At 37.7% G+C, this 13,399-nt stretch overlaps 1 pseudogene; it reads right to left on the bottom strand.

Moving 5' to 3' along the window:
• Positions 1-7,178: 7,178 nt before the first annotated feature.
• On the bottom strand, positions 7,179-7,552 carry LOC109729875 (large ribosomal subunit protein eL43-like; annotated as a pseudogene).
• Between the last annotated feature and the right edge of the window lie 5,847 nt (positions 7,553-13,399).

Below are 13,399 nucleotides of genomic sequence, written 5' to 3'. Positions count from 1 at the left end.
AGACGTGTAGCCAAATAAACCCCTCCACTTTCTTCAGCATAAGGAAAAGAAAAACATTATGTATGTCAGCTCTACTCAAAGTATGGTCCATAGATCAGTTTTTCTAAAAAGAAGGCAGATTCTTGGGAATGCCCCAGACCAAGGGAATCGGGGCCTCCGGAGGTAGGGCTCTGGAATCTGCATGTTCACCAGGCTTCCAGGTGATTCTCATGCTCACCAAAGTTTAAGAACTCTTGATATTGGCTATTAAAATTAGAGGAAAATATAAGTTTAAAATATCTGTAAAGGAACTTACCTGAATCTACACCTCTTTACATGTGTGTTGAGGCAGAAATGGCACTTCTCTGTTTCATATTTCACTTAAAGAAATTGAAACACCCGCCCTGCCCAGAAGGCTAAAGGAAGGTGGGGGGAAGATTATTTTGAGGAGTCTCGGAGGGAGACAGGTAAGAGACAGGTTTCAATTTTTCCACATCCTTACAAACACTTGTTAGTTTCATTTTTTTTTTCTTAATTACAGGGTATCATGTGATATCTCATTCTGGTTTTGATTTATTTTCCCTTAATGAATAATAATGTTGAACATCTTTTCATGTGCTTGGACATTTGTGTCTTTCTTTGGAAAAATATCTATTAAGAACCTTTGCCTTTTTAGAATTTGGGTTCTTAGTCTTTTTATTATTAAACGATAGGAGTTATTTCTATACTCTAGATACTAGGTTCTTATCAGAGATATGATTTCTCCTATTCTGTGGGTTCCTTTTAAATCTCTTATGTGTCCTTTGACACACAAATGTTTTTAATTATCATGAATTTGTAAACCTTTTCTTTTGTTGCTTGTGATTTTGGTGCTATATTTAGGAAATCATGGCCTAATCCAAGGTCACAGGGATGTATACCTATGTTTCCTTCTAACAGTTCTTTAGCTTTAGCTCTGAACTCTCAATATATTCCATTCATTACATCTATTATGTCAGTCAGGGCCACTGTTTTGATTACCTTTGTTGTAAGTTTTGAAATCAGGAAGCATGAATCCTCCAACTTTGTTCTTTTTTCTTTCCAAGATTGTAGACATATACATCAATGGAATATAATTGACAGTTCAAAAGTAAAGCCATGCATCTGTGGCCAATTGATTTTTGACAAGGATGACAAGACATTCAGTGGGGAAAGAATAGTCTTTTCAAAAAATGGTGCCAGGAAAACTAGGTAGCTACATATAAAAGAATGACTTTGTAACCATACCTCATATCATATATAAAAATTAACTCAAAATGGATTAAAGAGCTAAATATAAGAGCTAAAACTATAAAACTTTTGTTTTCAAAGGGAAATTTAAAAGGAATTTTGATAAGGATTGCATTGAATCTATCAATTTGGGGAGTGTTGCCACCTTAACAATATTGAGTTTTTCAATCCATAAACACTGTGTCTTTCTGTTTGCTTATGTCTTCTTTAATTTCTTTTCCATATTGTTTTGTGGTTTTCAGTGTATAGATTTTGCACAATCTCAGTTAAATTTAGGCCTAAGTATTTTTATGCTATTGTAAGTGGAATTGTTTTCTTAATTTAATTTTCAGATTGTTCTTTACTGGTACATAAAAATAGAACTGATTTTTATATATTGATCTTGTATCCTAACTTATTTATTAGTTTTAATAGTTTTTTTGTGAATTCTTTAGAGTTTTCTATATGTTATTAAATCATGACATCTACATATAGAGAGAGTTTCACTTCTTCCTTTCCAATCTAGGTACCCTTTTTTCCCCCTTGTTTAATTGCTGTGGCTGGAACCACCAGTATAATTTTGAATAGGTGGAGTGAGAGTGGACATCTTTGTCTCATATTTCTGATCTTAGGAGAAAAGCTTCCAGTCTTTCACAACTAAGTATGATGTTAGCTATAGGTACATACTCTTTATCAGATTGAGGAAGTTCCTTTCTATTTTTAATTCGTTGTGTGTTTTTATTAGGAAAGGGTGATGGATTTTGTTAAATGCTTTTTCTGCATCTCTTGAGTTCTGTTGTATGGAAATACCACCAATTTTTTATTCCTTGGCCTATCGAAGAACATCTTGGCCAATCCCATTTCCTGGCAATTATGTTAAATACTTTATACACTATGTATACAAAGTATTTTAAATACTATACACATTTGTGAGCAGGTTTCTATGTAGATATAAGTTTTAAGCTTGCATAAATAACTAGGAGCATGATTGACAGAATACATAATAAGACTATGTTTAGCTTTGTAATAAACTGCCAAACTGTTTTCCAAAGTGGCTGGATCATTTTACATTTCCATTATTAATGAACGTGCATTCTTTTTTTTTTTTTTTTTTTTTTAGTTTTTTTTTTTTTTTTAATTTCAGCATATTATGGGGGTACAGATTTTAAGGTTTCAATAAATGCCCTTTCCTCCACTCCCCCCACAAGTCTGAGTCTCCGGCATGGACATCCCCCAGATGGTGCACATCTCACTCATTATGTATGTATATACCCGCCCCCCTCCCACCTGCCCAATACCCTATTACCTATGTGTCCACTTAGGTGCTGCTCAGTTAATATCAGTTTGCTGGTGAGTATATGTGGTGCTTGTTTTTCCATTCTTGGGATACTTCACTTAGTAGTATGGGTTCCAGCTCTAACCAGGAAAATATAAGATGTGCTATATCACCGTTGTTTCTTAGAGCCGAATAGTACTCCATGGTATACATATACCACATTTTATTAATCCATTCTTAGATTGATGGGCACTTGGGCTGTTTCCACAGCCTTGAAATTATGAATTGTGCCACTATAAACATTCAAGTGCAGGTGTCTTTTTTGTAGAGTGTCATTGGATCTTTTGGGTAGATGCCCAGCAATGGGATTGCTGGATCAAATGGTAGATTCACTTGTATCGCTTTAAGGTATCTCCATATTGCTTTCCACAGAGGTTGAACTAGTTTGCAGTCACACCAGCAGTGTAGGAGTGTTCCCCTCTCTCCGCATCCACGCCAGCATCTATTGTTTGGAGACTTTTTGATAAAGGCCATTCTCACTGGAGTTAAGTGATATCTCATTGTAGTTTTGATTTGCATTTCCCTGATTAGAGATGTTGAGCATTTTTTCATACGTTCGTTGGCCATTCTTCTGTCTTCTTTAGAAAAGTTTCTGTTCAAGTCCTTTGCCCACTTTTTAATAGGGTTATTTGATTTTTTCTTGCTGATTTTCATGAGTTCTAAGTATATTCTAGTTATCAGCCCCTTATCAGATGGGTAGGATGCAAAAATTTTCTCCCATTCTGTAGGTTGTCTGTTTACTTTCATGACTATTTCTTTGGCTGTGCAGAAGCTTTTTAGTTTGATCAGGTCCCATTTATTTATTTTTGTTGCTGCTGTGATTGCCCTTGGGGACTTCTTCATAAACTCTTTGCCTAGGCCGATGTCTAGGAGAGTGTTTCCAACAGTTTCCTCTAGAATTCTAATAGTTTCATACCCTAGGTTTAAGTCTGTTATCCAGCGTGAGTTGATTTTTGTGAGAGGTGAAAGGTGTGGGTCCTGCTTTAGCCTTCTACAAGTGGCTATCCAGTTTTCCCAGCACCATTTATTGAAAAGGGATTCTTTTCCCCAGCGTATGTTTTTGTCTGCTTTGTCAAAGATTAGATGGCTATATGAGGATGGTTTTATATTAGGATTCTCAGATCTGTTCCACTGGTCAATATTCCTATTTTTGTGCCAATACCAGATTGATTTAATTACTACAACTTTGTAGTATAGTTTGATATCTGGCATATTAATACCTCCCATTTTGTTTTTGTTGCCTATAATTGCTCTTGATATTCGGGGTCTTCTTTGGTTCCATACTAAGCATAAAATTATTTTTTCTATATCTGTGAAGAATGCTGATGGGATTTTAATAGGTATTGCATTGAATCTGTAGATCAGTTTGGGTAGTATAGACATTTTAATGGTGTTGAGTCTGCCAATCCACGAGCATGGCATGGATTTCCATTTGTTTATATCCTCTGCTATTTCCTTCCTCAGTGTTTCATAGTTCTCCCTGTAGAGGTATTTTACTTTCTTGGTTAAGTATATTCCTAGGTACTTTAATTTCTTTGTTGCTATTGTGAAAGGAATTGAGTCTTTGATTTGGTTCTCAATTAGATTGTTGTTGGCGTATATGAATGCCTCTGATTTCTGTGTATTGATTTTGTATCCTGAGACTTTACTAAATTTATTTATCAGTTCTAGGAGTTTCTTGGTTGAATCTTTGGGGCTTTCTAAATATAATATCATATCATCAGCAAACAGTGAAAGTTTGATCTCTTCTGCCCCTATTTAGATACCTTTAATTCCACTTTCCTGTCTGATTGCTGTAGCCAGGACTTCCAGCACTATGTTGAATAGAAGTGGAGATAGTGGGCAGCCTTGTCTGGTTCCAGTTCTAAGTGGGAGTGCTTTCAATTTTTCTCCATTCAGTATGATGTTGGCTATGGGTCTGCCATATATGGCTTGTATCATTTTTAGGTATGTTCCTTATATGCCTATTTTATTAAGTGTTCGTATCATGAAAGGGTGTTGAATTTTGTCAAAAGCTTTTTCTGCATCTATTGAAAGAATCATGTGGTCTTTGTTTTTGCTTCTGTGTATGTGGTGAATTGCATTTATAGATTTACGTATGTTGAACCATCCCTGCATCCCTGGGATGAAGCCCACTTGGTCATGATGGATTATTTTTTTTGATAAGCATCTGGATTTGGTTAGCTAAGATTTTGTTGAAAATTTTTGCATCTATATTCATTAGGCATATTGGTCTGTAGTTTTCTTTTTTTGTTGCATCCTTTCCTGGTTTTGGTATCAGAGTAATATTCGCTTCATAAAAGGTGTCGGGGAGGTTTCCGTTCTTCTCGATGTTGTGGAATAGTTTCTGCAAGATAGGTACTGGTTCTTCTTTGTAAGTGTGGTAAAATTTGGGTGTGAAACCGTCTGGACTGGGACTTTTCTTTTTAGGGAGATTTTTAATTGCTGTTTCTATTTCAGCTGTTGAGATTGGTCTGTTCAGGGAATCTATTTCTTCCTGGTTGAGCCTAGGGAGGCTGTGTGTTTCTAGAAATTTGTCCATTTCCTCCACATTTTCCAGTTTGCATGCATAAAGATTTTTGTAGTATTCATAAATTATATCTTGTATCTCTTTGGGATCAGTTGTGATATCTCCTTTTTTGTTCCTGATGGAGCTTATTAGAGATTTCTCTTTTCTGCTTTTCGTTAGCTTAGCCAATGGCGTGTCAATTTTGTTTATTTTTTCAAAAAACCAACTTTTTGTTTTATTAATCTCCTGTTTTCAATTTCGTTTAGTTCTGATTTGATCTTGTTGATTTCACTTCTTCTGCTGGGTTTGGGGTTTGTCTGTTCTTCTTTTTCCAGCTCTTTGAGTCGTTTCGTTAGATTGTCTATTTGTGATCTTTTTGACTTTTGGTTATAGGCATTTATGGAGATAAACTTTCCTCTCAGAACTGCTTTAGCTGTGTCCCAGAGGATTTGATAACTTGTCTTTCCATTGTCATTTTGTTCATAGAATTTTTTAATTTCCATCTTGATTTCTTCATTTACGAAGTAATTATTTAGTAGGAGGTTGTTTAATTTTCACGTTTTTGTGTAGAAATGTGAGTTTCTCTTACGGTTGATTTCTACTTTTATTCCACTGTGATCTGAGAAGATACATGGTATGATTGCTATTTTTTAAAATTTTTTGAGGTTTACTTTGTGTCCTTGGATATGGTCAATCTTAGAGAGTGTCCTGTGAGCTGATGAGAAGAACGTATATTCAGTGGATTTTGGGTAGAATGTTCTGTAAATGTCAGTCAGACCCAATTGTTCTAGAGTTTTGTTTAAGTCCATTATTTCTTTATTAATTTTCTGTTTGGAGGATCTGTCTCGTGCCGTCAGTGGGGTGTTGAAATCTCCGGTGATTATGGAGTTGCTATTAATCAATTTGCTTAGATCCAATAAGGTTTGCTTTATGAATCTGGATGCACCTAAGTTGGGTACATATATATTTAAAATTGTTATCTATTCTTGTTGAACTGTGCCCTTCACCATTATATAATGACCCTCTTTGTCTTTCACTACTTTCATTTGTTTAAAAACTAAATTGTCTGAAATTAGAACTGCCACGCCAGTCTTCTTTTGGCTTCCACTTGCTTGGAATACTGATCTCCACCCTTTTAGTCTATATGCATCCTTGCAGGTTAGATGTGTTTCCTGAAGACAGCATATACTTGGCCTGTATTTTCTTATCCATTCAGCCAGCCTATGTCTCTTGAGTGGAGAGTTTAAGCCATTCACATTTATTGAGAGAACTGATAGGTAAGGTAGATTACTGTTCATTCTGTTGGGTTGGATGTTGTTGCTATGATTTCTGTCTTGAGCCATTGTAATATCTGGCCTTTAATCTTTGGGTTTGGCTGTTTTTATATTCGTGAGTTTTTATTATGGTCTTCTGTGCGTAACACTGTTTTGAGTACTTGTAGGGCTGGTCTTGTCTTGGTGAATTCTCTGAGACTTTGCTTATCTGAGAATGTCTTTATTTCTCCTTCATATATGAAGCTTAGTTTTGCAGGGAATAAGATTCTAGGGTGGGCATTGTTTTGTTTCAGAAGAGTGAGAATGGGGCTCCAGTCTCTCCTTACTTTTAAAGTCTCAGTAGAGAAGTCTGGTGTTATTCGAATTGGCTTTCCCTTTTATGTTACTTGCTTCTTTCATCTTACAGCTCTTAGAGGGGCCTCTTTAGTTGATATTTTGGTCAGTCTGATGACTGCATGTCGTGACGTCTTCCTGTTTGCATCAAATCTCCTAGGAGCCCTCTGAGCTTCTTGAACTTGTATATCTAGATTTTTAGCAAGGCCTGGGAAAATTTCCTCTATTATATCTTTAAATAGCTTGTCCAACCCTTGAGTGTTGTCTTCTTCCCCTTCTGGTAACCCTATGACCCTCACATTAGGTTTCTTCACATAATCCCACATCTCATGAAGGCTTTGCTCTTTTCTCTTGTTTCTCTGCTCTATCTCTGTGACTGATTTCTTTAATTGGAGGGTGTTATCTTCAATCTCTGAGATTCTTTCTTCTGTTTGATCTACCCTGTTCTTGAGACTTTCCACTGTATTTTGTAGTTCCCTGAATTGATTCTTCATTTCCATTTTTTTTAAATTAACCCATTTATTATAGGCTAGTAATGTCTGCAAAGGTGAGCTTCTACTGGTCTTTCAATTCCTTCAGTCTTCTGATGGCGGACTTTACTGTGACAGCAGAAGTGGTGTTGTAGGTCCAGGCACCACCAGCTACGGTTTTCATGCAGGAACCACAGTGCCAGATCCCCACAGCTCATCTCTTCATCTTGGTTTTGCTGCAAAACGAGCAAGTGTACTTGGCGTGCTGGCTGATTTCAATTTTCTTCACCATTTTCCGGAGGGAGGCACCATAGCAGGTCCCGTATTTACCCATGATTCCGACCTTCTTGGTGCGTTTAGCCATGTTGCCGCGAACCAGGTCCGAGCCCGGAGAGTTAAACTTTTCTTCATTGTGTCTATTTCTTTAGTGAGCTTTTGTTCTAGGTCCTGGAGGCTTTTTGTGGTTTCTTTGTGTTGGTTATTGAGTTGTTCTTGCAGGTCGTTGAATTTTTTTATGATCCACATTTGAAATTCCTCTTCTGTCATTTTGGTTGCCTGATTTTGGTTGGTGTCTGTTTCTAGGGGGCTGGGGCTCCTCTTTGGGGGTGTGTTTTCCATTTGGTTTTTCATATTTCTGGAGTTCCTTCACTGATTTCTTCCCATGTCGATCAGTTGTTGTTTCTTTCCTTTAGGTTTCTGTTTGAGTATTCACATGCCTTGTTTAGTTTTTGAGCCGGTAGGTGGTGTCTGTGGGTGAGATTTGACCACTCCCTGTATAATGAGTCAGTAGGTGCCATGAAAAGGGTGTGCAGGATGCCATCCCTGTGAGTAGGTGGCGCTTGCTTGGAGGAACAGCCTACCATGTTTTTTTTGTGTCCTGTAACCAGCTCTTGCTCCTGTAGAGAGGCACTCTAGTGCCTCAGGGGCCCTGGGACTTCCAAGTGTGTCCTTTTCTCCCCCTCAGTGAGGGCTGGTCTAGGAGTGAGTCTGGGTGGAGCTGGGTTGGGTAAGCCTTCCCTCAGGCACCACCAATGCCATTAGCAGGGATCAAAGTTCTGTTTTCTGAAGCTGTCAGGGAGGGGCTGGTTAGCAGGGATCAAAGTTCTGTTTTCTGCTTCCAGGAAAAGCTGTCAGGGAGGAGCTAGAATGGCCTGGCTCAGTCAGAAAGTCTACGTGTGGGGTGGGGCTGTCTGAGACCCGCAGTCTGGCGTGGGCCTCACTTCTTTCCACCCTCCCCAACTCCCTGGCTACTCCTGGGCCTCTGCCAGCAGGCCAGACTGCAGGCCACCAGGCCTTCCCTTGCTGTGATGCTTTCCGGGAGGTTCCCTGTGCAGGAACGCCACCTGGGCTGGGTGCATGGCCTCCCTTTGGGAGGAGGGTTGCCCTCTAGGATGCTGATCTGCCCCCGAAGGCACACACACTCAGTAGGCTGTTCACATATATCCCTTCTGTGCCCCGGGCAATGGGAGACCTCGGTGCATAGGATCTGTTCTGCAGGTCTGACCTCTGGGCCCCAGAGTTCAAATTATATCCCCACCAGGGAGAAGAGTGCCAGTCCCAATTCACCCACAGGGAGCACAAGCTGGGTCTATGTCTCTCAGCCTCAAGGTCTGCCCTGTTCTCCTGGGATCACCGTGCCAGCAGCACCTGGGAGGGCTGGCGGATCGGGAGCTCACTGTCTGAGTTCCCCTTAGTCAGCTGTAGGGCCCCAAAAGGGAAGGTCCTGTTCCCTGGAGGTGCCTTCAGCTGGTGGCTATATTGTCTCTCTGGGCAGCCGTGGGTAGGGTTGGCAGAGGGGAGAAGGAGGCAATATGATGCCTGCTGTGTGGCTCAGGTCTGTGCACACGGAGGTGCCCCGAGAAAGTTGGGAGCCTGGTGCTGTGTCTGCTACTGGCTTACTGCTCACTGGTGGTGGCTGTCTCTGAGCTGGTGTCCACAGGTCTCTCCACCCGCTGGGGAGCCCACCAGCAGTCCGAGATCCAGGGGAGGGGGAAAACGTGCATTCTTCATGCTACATGTCCACATTCTCATCTTTTGATGTTGTAAGTCTTTGAAAAAAATTCTCCCTTCCAAGTACTAACCAGGCCCAACCCTGCTTAGCTTCCAAGATCAGATGAGATTGGGTGTGTTCGGGGTGGTATGGCCGTAGGGGAAAAAAAATTTTTTAGCCATTCTAATATGTGTAGGAGTATTTAATTATTGTCTTAATTTGGAATTTTCCAATGACATATGATGTTGAGCATCTTTTCATATGCTTGTCATCCATATATCATCTACAGTGAGGTGTCTGTCTAGATCTTTTGCCCATTTCATTTTTTAATTGCATTGTTTTCTTATTGTTGAGTTCTAAGAGTTCTTTGTATATTTTGGATACAAGTCATTTATCAGACATGTTTTTTGCGAATGTTTTCTCCCAGTATGTGGTTTGTCTAGTCATTCTTTTAACAGTGTTTTCCACAGTGCAAAAGTTTTAATTTTAATGAAGTCCAACTTATTTTCTTTTCTTTCATGGTATTGTATCTAAAAACTCATTATAAATCCCAGGTTACCTAGGTTTTCTCCTATGTTTTCTACTCAAGTTTTATACATTTGCATTTTATATCTAGATTTAAGATAAATTTTGAGGTTTTTTTGGTGAAAGATATAAGATCTGTGTCTAGATTCTTTTTTTTTTTTTGCACATGGATATATAATTGTTCTAGCAGCAGTTGTTGAAAAGACTATCCTTTATCCATTCAGTTGCCTCTGCCCCTTTGTGAAAGATTAGTTGACTATATTAATGTGGGTCTATTTCTGGACTTTTGATTATGTTCTACCAATACATTAGTCTGTTCTTTCACCAATATCACACTGTCTTGATTACTGTAACTTTATACTATGTCTTAAAGGTTGGGAGTGCTAAGCCCCTGTGTTCTTCTTGTTCAGTTTTGTGTTGACTGTTCTAAGTTTTTGCATTTATAATCAGTTTGTCAATAGACATAAAATTACTTCCTGGGTTTTGCTTGGGATTACATTAAATCTATAGATCAAATTAAGAAGAATTGCCATCTTAACAATATTGAGACTTCTTATCCATGAACATAGAATATCTCCCCATTTATTTAGATCTTCTTTGATATCTTTCACAAAGTTTTATAGTTTTCCCATATAGATCTTGTACATATTTTGTTAAGTTTATGTCTAAGCATTTCCTCTTTTTTTGGTGCTAATGTAAATGGCATTTTTTAAAATGTTAAATTTCAATTTTTATTGCTGATATTTAGAAAACCAATAGTTTTTGTTTGTTTGTTTGTTTATTAACCTTACATACTGCAGCCTTGCTATAATCACTTATAAGCTTCAGGAGTTTTTTTGTTTATTCTTTGAGATTTTATATTGAAAGAATCATGTCATCTGCATATAAAGATATTTTTATTTATTTCTTACCAATCTGTATATTTTTTACTTTCTTTTTTTTGTCTTATTGCATTAGCTAGATGTTTAGTATGATGTTGAATAGAAATGGTGAGAGGGAACATCTTGCTATGCTCCAGTTCTTAGGGAGAAAGCATCTAGTTTCTCACCATTAAGAATTATGTCAGTTGTAGGTTTTTTGTAATTTTTTTTTTTTTATCAAGTTGAGGAATTTCCCATGTATTCCTAGTTTGCAAAAAGTTTTTTTTTTTTAATCAAGAATGGGTGGTGGATTTTGTTGAATGCTTTTTCTGCATTTATTGATATAATCACATGATTTTCTTCTTCTTCTTCTTTCTTTATTTGATACAGGGTCTCTGTCTGTCACCCAGGCTGGGATGCAGTGGCATGATCATAGCTCACTACAACCTCAAATTCCTGAGCTCAAACAATCCTCCTGCCCTAACCTCCCAAGTAGCTAGGGCTAAAGGTGTGCACCACCATGCCTGGCTAATTTTTTTAATTTTTTGTCAAGATGGGGTCTCGCTATTGCCCAAGCTGATCTCAAACACCTGGCTTCAAGTCATCCTCCTATCTCAGCCTCCCAAAGTTCATTTTTCTTCTTTATCCTGCTGATGAGATGGATTATGTTAATTGATTTTCAAAATTCCAATCAGACTTCTATACCTGGCATACACCCCAGGATAAAATATATTCTTTTAATATATTTTTGGGTTTTGTTTGCTAATATTTTTTTGCCTCTGTGTTTATGAGAGATATTGGTCTGCATTTTTCCTTTCTCATACTGTCTTCATCATATTTGGCATTAGGGTAATGCTGGCCTAATAGAATGAGTTCAGAAGTGCTCCTTCTGCTTTTATTTTCTGGAAGAGTGTGTGGAAAATTGATATTACTTCTTGCTTGAATACTTAAAAACTTCACTGATGAATTTAAGCAAGAAAGTATATCAATTGCTTTCATTTTTGAAAGATTATTAATTATTGATTTAATTTGTTTAATAGAGATAGGACCATTCAATTATGTATTTTTCCTTGTGTGAGTTTTGGTAGTTTGTGTTTTTAAAGGAATTGGTCCATTTCGTTTAAGTTATGAAATTGGTGGGGATAGAGTTATTTGTAATATTTCTCTATCATTCTTCTAATGTCCATGAGGTCAGTAGTAATGGGGTCTCTTTCCTTTCTGATAGTAGTAATTTATGCCATTTTTTTTTCTCTGTTACCTGTGTTAGAGGTTTGTTAATTTTGTGGATTTAAAAAAGAAAGAATCAACTTTGATTTTGTTGATTTTCTCTATTTTCTATTCTCTATTTAGTTTATTTCTGCTTTAATTTTTATTATTTCCTTCCTTCTGTTAGCATTGGGTTAGTTTGCTCTTCTTTTTCTAGTTCCTTAGAGTATAAAGTTGGGTTGTTGATTTGAGATATTCATTCTTTTTAAAATACAGGCATTTATAGTATAAGTTTTCCTCTGAGCACTGCTTTGGCAGCATTACATAAGTTTTGGTATGTTGTATTTTTGTTTTCATTTGTCTAAATATATTTTCTAATTTCCCTTGTGATTTCTTCTTTGACCCAATGGTGATTTGAGTGTTGTTCAATTTCCATATATTTGTTAATTCTCCAGTGTTCCTTCTACTATTGATTTCTAGTTTCATCCTATGGTAATTAGAAAAGTGGCTGCTTCTTCAAGTCAACTGATCTGTATTCTCCAGTTTTTGGGGTAGTGGCTTGTCCTGGGCCCTCAATTCTCAAATGGATCTAAGAAAAGTCATTGATTCTGTTTGTTCAGCTTTTTTCTTGTCATGAGGGCTGGAATGCTGACTTCCAAGCTCTTTACATGTTGGAGTTGAAACCAGAGTGCTTTAACAGCTAACATTTTAGTTTATATATTTCCAGATATTTTCCTACACTTATACAAGCTTTATACATTTTTATATATTCACATACAACTAACAAGTGTTTATTACAAAAATGGGATCATTCCATACACATGGATCTTTTTGCTTTCCCCTTAAACAAACTGGCCCATTGCATTCTTTTTAAGAGCTGAGAAGTACTTCACTGCATGGCAGTCTCACACTTTACCTGTTTCTTTGTTGATGACATCCAGTTCGTTTCCAATTTTTAAAACTACCACCATGCTACAGGAAGCATCTCTGTATTCATATCTTTAATGCACTGGTGTTCATATTTCTCTAGACTCAATTTCTAGAAGTCATGGATTAATGGATCATGGGGTAAGTAAATTTACATTTGGTAGATACTGCCAGATTGCTTCCTAAAATGGTTGTATCTATTTACATTTCCACAGTCATGTACAAGTGTGCCCATTTCCACAGACTCAAAGTTGGATGTTATTAACTTTTAAACTTTTGATCATTCTGAAAGGAGAATGAGTATCATGGGTTTTTTTTTTATTTTTTAAAATTTCGTCATATTATGGGGGTACAAATATTGTTAAGGTTACATATATTGCCCTTGCAACCCCCCCATCCCCCCACCCCCTCGTCAGAGTTTCTAGTGCGTCCACCCTCCAGGTGGTGCACATCACACTCATTATGTAAGTATACACCCCTCCCCCCTCCCACCTGCCCAACACCTGATAAATGTTTTGTTTTGTTGGGATTTTTTTTTTTTTTTACATTTTGGTTACATTTTATATCTTTTCCTCTCCCTAGGAAGGGTTAGAGGTATGCCCTTCCCCTCCACAATGCTCACCACAGCCCTAAGATGTGGGTCTACCCCTCCCCCTAATCCCTGGTGAACGCTACCACCATTTGAGCACCATAGTTTTAATCAGTTGGTACCAATTTGATGGTGTGGTGAGTACATGTGGAG

The sequence above is a fragment of the Microcebus murinus genome, chromosome 1 (genome assembly GCF_040939455.1).
Source record: "Microcebus murinus isolate Inina chromosome 1, M.murinus_Inina_mat1.0, whole genome shotgun sequence".
NCBI lineage: Eukaryota > Metazoa > Chordata > Mammalia > Primates > Cheirogaleidae > Microcebus > Microcebus murinus.
This window is presented reverse-complemented; position numbering and strand designations above follow the sequence as displayed.